The sequence below is a fragment of the Grammomys surdaster genome, unplaced genomic scaffold, assembly GCF_004785775.1.
Source record: "Grammomys surdaster isolate TR1022 unplaced genomic scaffold, NIH_TR_1.0 201, whole genome shotgun sequence".
Classification (NCBI taxonomy): Eukaryota; Metazoa; Chordata; class Mammalia; order Rodentia; family Muridae; genus Grammomys; species Grammomys surdaster.
In genome coordinates this window covers 7,164,247-7,173,717 of record NW_021604646.1, presented here as the reverse complement: position 1 = coordinate 7,173,717, position 9,471 = coordinate 7,164,247, and the positions used below count along the sequence as shown (strand labels likewise).

General features: G+C 47.2%; 1 long non-coding RNA gene and 1 pseudogene across 1 annotated transcript; both read left to right on the top strand.

The window, feature by feature from the left end:
* Positions 1-394: 394 nt before the first annotated feature.
* Positions 395-5,715, top strand: LOC114623671. The gene is made up of 2 exons (XR_003711810.1): positions 395-561; positions 5,256-5,715. It is a non-coding gene; the product is annotated as an uncharacterized LOC114623671 (long non-coding RNA).
* A 2,057-nt stretch (positions 5,716-7,772) lies between these two features.
* Positions 7,773-9,471, top strand: part of LOC114623723 — a 16,378-nt pseudogene continuing 14,679 nt past the window's right edge.

Below are 9,471 nucleotides of genomic sequence, written 5' to 3'. Positions count from 1 at the left end.
TGTCTCTGCCCTTCCAGCACTAGGTTATAGGTGAGCCACGGTGCCTGGCTTCTGCATATGAGCTGGGGGTCTGAACTCACGTCTTCAGGCTTGCCCAGCAGGTACGTTACCTATTAAGATAGTCCCCTAGTTCCCCCTGAATACCTTTCTTTTTACTTTTAATAAACTCCAACTATGCTTTGCTCTGGCTTATCCTGAAGTCCTTTTCTGTGATGTAGCCAAAGCTGAGGTCTCTGAAATACTAGGCGAGTTCCTAAGGCCACCGCATACAGCAGCAGGAAGCTACCCTTCTGTCCTCGCTGCTGCTGCCGCTGCAACAAGGGATTCAAGTGAGCATGCCCGGAAACCCGGAAACCATGAGCCAAAATAAACGCTGCTGTTGCAAGTTGTTTTTCTCAGATATTTTGTCATAGCGACAGAACATGGATCGGTACACTTTTTAAATGCAGCCTTTTTTGGCTGCTCCAAAGGCCTGGGAGATTTCGCCTGGAGCAGAGTCAGTCTCCTGTAGTGTTGATTATCTGCTCCTGACACAGAATGGGGAGGGGCCCTCTGAGCTGGGTAAGTTTCACCTTTCCTTATCATTCCATTAAACTAAGAACACAGAGTTTATTTTAAAAGAACTTTATTCTTTTATTAACTCAGTATAAGCGCATGCTGATTTGCTGGTATGGCGGTCATGCTTATAAAACAACAACAACACAACAAAAAACCAAACAACTCGAAATCTACATCAGAGTTGCCTTTGCTCTTATTTTATTTTCTGTGTCTGAGGGGTTTGTCTGCATGAATGGATGTTTGGACGGGGCCCAGAATGCGGTGTCAGATCCCTTAGAGCTGGTCGTGAACTGTCATGTGAGCTCTGGGAACCAAACTTAGCACACTTGTGAAAGGAGGCAGTGTTTTTAACCACGGAGCCATCTCTCCAGCCCTGGGTCTGAGTGTCTGTAAACTAAGAACACACGTTTCATTTTACTGAGTAGAACTTAAGGAATGTCTGTGGTGTGTGACACTCACCTTGCCCGTTAAGAAGCACCTGTGCTGGGAGAAGAAAGATCTCAGCGTTCCCCAGAGGAACATCGGAACAAAAGCAACAGTGGTTCAGCCAGGCAATTTCTTTTCTTTTCTTCTTTTCTTCCTTCCTTTCCTTCTTTCTTTCTTTCTTTCTTTCTTTCTTTCTTTCTTTCTTTCTTTCTTTCTCTGCAAAAAGGGTGTATCAGCATTTAAACTCACCTAGTGAGCACACCCTCAGCCAAAAATGCCCTGTGTCATTTATCCCTGGTGTAGGTGGTGATTATGTCTCATCCCATTGGTGAGAAGTCTGTGAGAATTAAGTTTGTAGGAAGAAATAAAGAATGAGAGTTGACACAACGTCGACAGCTGGAGCTTTATTTAACCTGAGATGTGACCTGTCGAGATGAGCCGGCACACACTGTGATCAGGGTGCAGGACCCAGCAACAGGGCCTCCAGAGCTGGAGCGCAGGTTACAGGCTCTAAGCTGGTGTTTTTGTAGCTGAGGATGGAGAAGGGAACTGGTTTCCTTAGGAATCCTTAGTTCCTTTTCCTTAGTTGGGAGAAGTTGGCTGTTCTTCTTAGATAAGCTGTTTTGAGATGCAGGATCTGTTTGTATCACAGTGTCTGGGGTGGAATGGCGGTAGCTGCTTTTCTTCTACCGTCTCCATAGAACTGCCTCTGGAGCTATTGGCTTAGTTAGGCCTTAGCTTTTGTGGGGTGGATGTGGAGATGCTGTTCCTTTAATATCAACTGCAGGATCCTTATGTGATGAACTAGTGGGAAAGGGGCGGGGCGGGGCTCAGAGAGAGGCTCAGGAATAGTTTGGGCCCTTGTCGGGGCTGCCTATCTTGGGGAGAAACAGTTTCCACACCTGTAAGCCGGATCCCCTGGGGTTTTACTTCACCTTCCATTTCATTTTAAATAGACTTGTCTCTGGTGAAAAACATCCACTTGGCATTTGGCACAATTCTTTGTTTAAGGCAACTGTGGGAGATCATACACTGTCTAGCTGCACTTCTCGTTGTCAGAAAGCAGTGCCATGTCCTCCCAAAACCCTTGACCTCCCCCACCCACCAAAAGTTTAAGAAGTCACTAGTAGTGACTCCTGCTTCGAGCTTTAAGATTCGTTTATGACCTACCCAGAACATGACTCCTTATTACACAGGGTAAGCCAGACTAAGTCACGTGGTGTGGAACTTACCGGTAACCCTCTAATACCATGAAAGCGGAAACCCCGCCCCGCCTTATTCAGGGGATTTGAAGACCTTTTCTTCAGGACCCCCGTTACTTTCTAATTAAGCTCCCCTCACGTGCCTCTCGTGTGATGATTTTTATCTTTCCTAATGTTCTTTTTTCCCCCCTTCCCCTTGGTCCAACCCCACTCGCTCCTGCACCCGCCCTCTGCTCGCTCCAGGCCCCACCAGTCGCTCCGGCCCTTCCCGCTCATATGAGTGGCATCAGATCTCATTATGGATGGCACCATGTGGTTGCTGGGATTTGAACGTATGACCTCTGGAAGAGCAGTCAGTGCTCTTAACCACTGAGCCATCTCACCAGCTCTCTCCTAATGTTGTTGAGACGATTTTACTCCCAGGTCTGTTTGCCATCCTTCTCTGGTCACAAGGTCCTCTCTCCTGCCATACTTCATTCAAAAGGAGATTATTTCTTGGCAGCTGTTTTCCCAAGCTGACCTCCTGCTCTCTGATTTGTAACACTCTCCGAGTTTGTAGGAGGGAGAAACTGTTAGAAGGAAGAGAGTGGTGGCGGTTGTATCAGGAGGGAGGGGCTGACACAAAATGGCCCTTCTGGAATGAGCTTTATTAGGAGAGAGAAGACATCATGACCATGGGAATCATGATTGAACTTTAAGGTGTGTGGGGGGGATTACCAAGGGGACAGGGCATCATACCAGAGGCAATGTGGTGGGTTTTAAAGGGAGCGAGAGGTTTTTCCTTTAAAACTTGGGTAGGGACATAATTAAGAGGAATAGCTGAGAGAGAGAGGGAGAGGGAGAGAGGGAGAGAGGGAGAGAGGGAGAGGGAGAGAGGGAGAGAGGGAGAGAGGGAGAGAGAGAGAGAGAGAGAGAGAGAGAGAGAGAGAGAGAGGCTGGGACGGAGGGAGGCAGAGAGAGGCAGAGACAAAGACAGAGAAGAGATAGACACAGACAGAGACATAGAAACACAGAGAGAGACAGAGAGAGCATGCTGCCACCTGCAGAATGATGGTAGAGCCCTGGAGGAAGAGCATTCAGAGAAAACTTCCAAATAAAGGAAAATATCCGTCTATGGGGTGGTGAGAAGACCGTGTGATTTAGTTTGGATCACCTGATGTGAGGAGAGGTGTGGAAGAGGCAGGTAAGGAGCAAGACCATAAATGCTGTAAAACCACAGCCTGTATGGCTTCTTAACTCTTTATAGAGAGAGAAAAAGGGAGGGAGGGAGGAAAGAGAGAGGGTGTGGAGGGGAAGAGGAAAAGGAAGAAAAAGAGGAGAGAAAGGTGGGGGATCATGACTAGGTTACCTCTGGCTGTGAGATCTGGCTACTTAGAATGACCAGGATCTCAGTCTAACAAATCACAACGCGACTCCCAGCTCTTTGCAGAGAACTAGATATTCCTGTTTTTCCAGTCCTGTGGAAATATCGGGACAGGCCAAGATGGCGACATGCCCTTGTGATCTCAGCACTTGGGAGGTAGCAGCAGAAGGGTTAGCAGTTCAGGATTATCTTTGGAAACATTGTGAGTTTAAGGCCAGCCTGGACTACATGATACCCTCCCTGTCTGGAGAGAGAATGTGGATATGAATTTGCCAGGACTGTAGAAAGGGCTTAGGATTGTGTGAACTTGGGCTCAGCTGTTTTCCTAGTGCCTGGAATGACAACGGCATGTAAAGAAGGAATACTGAGGGTTAGTTCCTGAAGAGACAGGACTAAAGTGCTGGGGCTGAGGAGGGCCGAGTACACACCACCTCCACACTCACTAGTGTCTCCTGGGCACACGGGCTCTACCCTGCCCCTTGGCACTCTGGTTGACACAGGAAAGTGTTGCTTAATGTACAATACCCCCACCCCCTAACCCCCATGGCTTTTCCTTTATGTAATGCCTGGGGTTGAACTGAGACCTCACACGTGATTGGCTAGATCCTACTACTGAGGTACATTTCTATGCTGTATCACAAATTTTATTCTGAGGCAGGGTCTCACTGTCCGGGCTGGTTTTGAATTTGTGACCTTCCTATCTCGGCCTCCTAGGGTAGGTGGGACTACAGGTGTGTGCCAGCCATCATGTCTGGTTACTCCTATGTTTAGAATATGAGGTAAGATGAAGAGACAGAGCCAGTGTGAACTTTGGCATTTGCCAGTGTTTACCCCTTTCTCAGTGAGGACAGCCTGGGTGTGGTGTGGCATGTGCTTCAGATAGCTACCCTCGGAACTGAGGTTGTAGCTCAGCGTTGGAGCAGCGCTAAGAATGCGCTAAGAACTCAGGGTTGGATCCTCAGCGCCAAAACAGGGACAGCCATATTTGTATACCTGTTTAGCATACTATAGGGGCTGGAGAAGCTTGCTGCTCTTGGAGAGGACAGGAGTTCTGCTCTCTGTACCCACATTAGTCCAGTCACAACCTTCTATAATCCTAGCCCTAAGGAATATGATGCCCTCCTCTGGCCTCCGAAGGCACCTCGTGTTCATGTGCATACATACGCCTACACCCATACCCACATAATTAAAAATAAATCTTAAAGAAGTATTACGATTAGCAGGGCTTCTGAGTGAGTGGGGATAGGAATGTGTGCCGCTTTAGTAGGTGAAGAGGGCTAGCTCCGTTAGGAGCTGCGCGCTCAGCACTAAACGCCAACTCTCAGGAGGTTAATCTTAGGGAAGTTTATCTTTCCTTAAACTAGCCACGTGCTTGGTTTGTAGCATCTGTAGGCAGAGGCTGCCATCTTGTGGTCATGTTTCAGATTGCACCCTATAGGACTACAGGCAGGGCCGAGTTTTTCCATGGGCTCTGTCTGCAGTGATGGTCCTGTAGCTCAGCTTAGCTTCCAACACTGTAAGTCTTACACTTATTGTGGTGATAGTTGCATAAATTTGTGGTGATGGTGTCTCTTCGCAGCAACAGAACAGTGGCTGAGACCGTTTAGATCCCATCAGCGTAGCTTTAGTCACTCATATTGAGATGTGCTGTGTTTTCATTTTCATCTTCCCAAAAAAACTTTCTGATTTCTTTTCTGATTTTTTAGTTTCAACCCGGGGCTGGTTGGATGTACCTTATTTTTGTCAGTTTTCTATCGTGAAGAGACACAACCACAGCAGCTCTTATGAAGGAAAGCATTTAATTGGAGCTTGCTTATAGTTTCATCATCATGGCGGAGAGCATGGCAGCATGCAGGCAGATGTGGTTCTGGAGAAGGAGCTGAGAGTTCAACATCTGGATCTTCAGGTAGCAGGAGGAGAGAGATACTGAGCCTGGCTTGAACGCTGCTTGAAACCTCGAAGGCCACCTGCAGTGACACACTTTCTCCAACAAGGCCACGCCCACTCCGACAAAGCCACGCCTATTCCATCAAGGCCACACCCACCCCAGCAAAGCCACGCCCATTCCATCAAGGCCCCCGTCTCCGTTCTTTTATTGTTGATTTCCCCTTTTTTTTCTTTCAGGGCCAGAGAGTTGTATGAGTAAAATCCTTTTCATATAACTGAGATTTGATTTATTGCTGAGAACCTTGTTTTGGCTCCCGTTCCGTGTGCCTTTGAGAACATCATGGCGATTGTTGGCTTGAGCATTGTATAAGGATAAATGAATCAGTGCTTACTCAGTTGTCCCATAGTTTTGATGAGTTTCTCTCCACTTGTTCTGTCAGTTATTTTGAGAGAGAGAGAGAGACAGAGAGAGAATGAGAAAATGAGGAGGGCTTTATCAATTTAGATATCTAGATAACAATGACTTTTCATGGCTGACTGTGGACTTAGTTGAGAGGCTCTTCGGGTTTTCTTACACGGTCTCTCTCTTTTTTCTTCTTCTGTTTATTTATTTATTTGTTTATTTGTTTTTATTTTTTCTTTTGGAGTGCTTCATGTACCCTAGGCTGGGCCTAAACTTGCTATGTGGCCATGTGACCTTGAACTTCTGGTCCTTCTTCCCCCATCTCCCGGTTGCTGGAAGTATAGGTGTACATCATTGAATCCAGCTTAAGTGATGCTGGAGAAACAGGGCTTCCTGAATGCCACACAAGTACTCGACACTGAGCGCCACGCCCAACTCATGCCCTCTCCGAATTCAGCTACACTTGCGTTCAACTGAAAGACTGACATGGCTTCTGTCACAAACCTCAGCACGTCTCCATGTGGCCTTCTCTTTGGTTCTGTCTCGTCTCTTTAGTAGCATTTTGGGTGTTTCCCTTGTTGCAGAGACAAAAATACCTGCGCGGAGCGACGTAGGCGAGGAGGGTTTGTTTTGATTCACGGTGCGGCAGAGGAGGATTGGCAGCTGGGTGACTTTGACCCTGTGAGTGCTTGGTTTTGTTTTTTGTTTTTTTGGTTTTTTTTGTTTTTGTTTGTTTAAGCATGGCTGGTTGATTTTTTTTTTTTTAAACCAAGGTCTCACATTTTGGAGGGTAGCCTGGAACTTACTATGTAGCTAAGGCTGGCCTTGAACTTCTGACCCCCGCACCCCCAAGTGCTGAGATTTTAGGCCTGACCTACCTCAGGTAGCTTCTCTTTAGATCTTGGAGATAGCACCTCACGGTGCAGCCCAGAGCGGCACTCCCCACCAGCTAGTCTGATTTTCTTCCAGAGAGGTAAACAGTTTCACTAGGGAGCAAGGGGGAGTTGACAAGATTCTTTAAGGAGAGGGCATCACCTCTGCTACACTTGGTTGGTAAGGAACATCACAACGCCACCCTGGACTCAAGAGACAGGAAGTTCACTTACTGGGGGATCGGCATGCGCTTACATGGAGGAGGGCCTTGATGGCGACCTCTTTTGAGGAGTGTTCTGCACAGATACAGCTAGCTAAAAGCCATAGCTAAAATGTACTGAGCACATCAGACTCAGACAGCAGGGCACATACCTAACACATGCCAGCTCATGGTATCTCTCTATATGAAATCCTATGTCTAGTTGAGTTCAAGACCAGCCTCAGCTAACTCAGGTGAGGGGTTCATAACTACCCCCCCCCCAATGAGAGAACATACACAGAGACATCGTGCCCAGCTGGATGATCTTTTGCAAACAAGCACAGCTGAACGCCTCAAGATAGCAGTCGTTTGGTTCTGAGGGAAGTCCTGTGTATTGGCACAACAGTCAAATCCAGAACACAGCACTTCCTGATGTTCTTCCCTGTCTACCTGTATTCCCAGCACCTAGGAAACCAGGTTGGATGATTAACTGTTAGAGTCCAGCATGGCTATAGAGTGAACCCCTAGCTTAAAAGATAAATGCAACTCTTAGAGGTTGGAGCATGCTCAAGTGTTAGTGTTCTTGTCATATGCAATATCCTCCCGGGCATAATAAAAAACATTTTGTTGTTTAAGATCCAGGTGTAGCTGTGTGCACTTCTAATTTCGACACTCAAGAAGCATCACCTAGCACTTCCTGCTCCCTGCCAATCCAGATATAGAACTTTCAGTGACCTTTCCAGTGCCTTGTCAGCCTGCATGCCTCCATGTTTCACTGCCATGATGGATGAAAGCTTTGAATTACTGTGTAAGTGCCAGGAGGCCACCGTGTTAGCAAGCTGAGGGGGAAACTGAGGCAAGATGTCAGGCTGGAGCAAGAAGAAGAAATTGTCCAAGCTGTCTGGGTCAATCAGGGCCAGAGTTGTCTTTTTAGTAGGGCTGTTGATGCGGTACCTGAAAAAAAAGTACACCCTCTCTACGCACGAAGCTGCCATCATTGAGAACCTGGCAGCAGAAATCCTAGAATTGGCTTGGAATGCTCTGAGGGACAAGAAGAAGGTTCACTATCTCCCAGACACATCCTGCTGGCCATTGACAAAGAAGAGGAACTCAACCAACTGCTGAAAGGGGTGATCATTGCTAGTGAGGGTGTCCTGTCACACTGAACGGCTGGCCAAAAAGTGAGGGACCAAAGGCAAGTCAGAAATGATTCTCTCCCCAGTTGCCAGGGAAAAGAAGGCAAGAAAGGGAGTAAGAAATCCAAGGCCACCAAGCTATGGATGTCTAAGATGTCCAAGCCAACTTATAGCGACAAAGAAAGAAAATCAGATAACCACTTCAGAAGACGGGGGTGGGAGATGGCTTTACCTGTCTTCAAAGAGCCTTGTTTTGGGGCAGAGGCTATCCCTGACCCTAAGTGACATCAGCCATATTGGCTTCATGAGGGTGGAGGGCATTGGCTACCCAACCACAGCTGAAATCAACCTCAAAGAAGAGATAGGAAAAGGGTGGAGGGAAAGAGTTCTTGGAGACAATAAAAAGCTCTTGGAAACAGTGAAGGAACTTTGCAAATCCCAAGGCCCTTTGAAAGTTGCCGAAGTGGCCATTAGCTAGTCCAGTGGACTCACAGACAAATTTGTCATCCACTGTCACATCTACCAGTGGGGCTTCCACAAATGTGAAGAACAACTGGAGGAGACCATCAACAACTGCCTGTGCACAGCCGAGGATAAGAAGCTTAAGTCTGTAGCCTTCCTACCTTTTCCCAGTAGCAGGAACTGGTTTCCCAAACAGATGGCCGCCCAGGTGGCCCTCAAGACCATCTCGGCACACTTCAACAACTTGAGCGTGTCCTTGCTGAAGAATCTGTACTTGCAGATATCTGACAGTGAGAACATTGGCTTCTACGTGCAGCAGATGGCCAAACTGGACACCAGTGAGCTCTCCAGTGGGAATGGAGAAGGAGCAATGGTTCTGTCACCAGAGCAGGGGTTTTATTTCTTAAAAGGATTGACAAAGGGCGACATAGTGGGGAGGTGGAGGATGGCTGAGAGGGTAGCAGAGGCAGAGGGAACATGTCCTGCCTGCCTGCAGAAGGGGCTTGGGGTATTTTATATTCTCTTTACAAAGGGTCTCTTGCATTTAGCTGGGTTTCCACCAGGGGTTACTTTCTATGTATTTTCTTCATTTTGTATTAGAACTTTTTAAAATTTTTTTTAAAACATAAAAATAGAACTCGCTTAGTGCTGTGGGAGTAGGGGTGGGGTGCAGCCCTGACAGGGTCAGGTACTGAGGTGGCACACAGCTTCAGAGGAAGACCCAAGACTGACGACCTCTGGCCTTTAACTCTCTCTTACTGTTCTGGCAATTTAACTCTCACTGTTCTGGATCCAAAAGCTGATGACTTCTGGGAATTTAACTCTCTCTTGCTATTCTAGGGCCAAAAGCTGATGACTTTTGGCAATTTCATACATAAAGTAGAAGAAAGAAAAAAAGAAGAAAGAAAGTCAGGATCTCTCTCTCTCTCTCTCTCTCTCTCTCTCTCTCTCTCTCTCTCTCT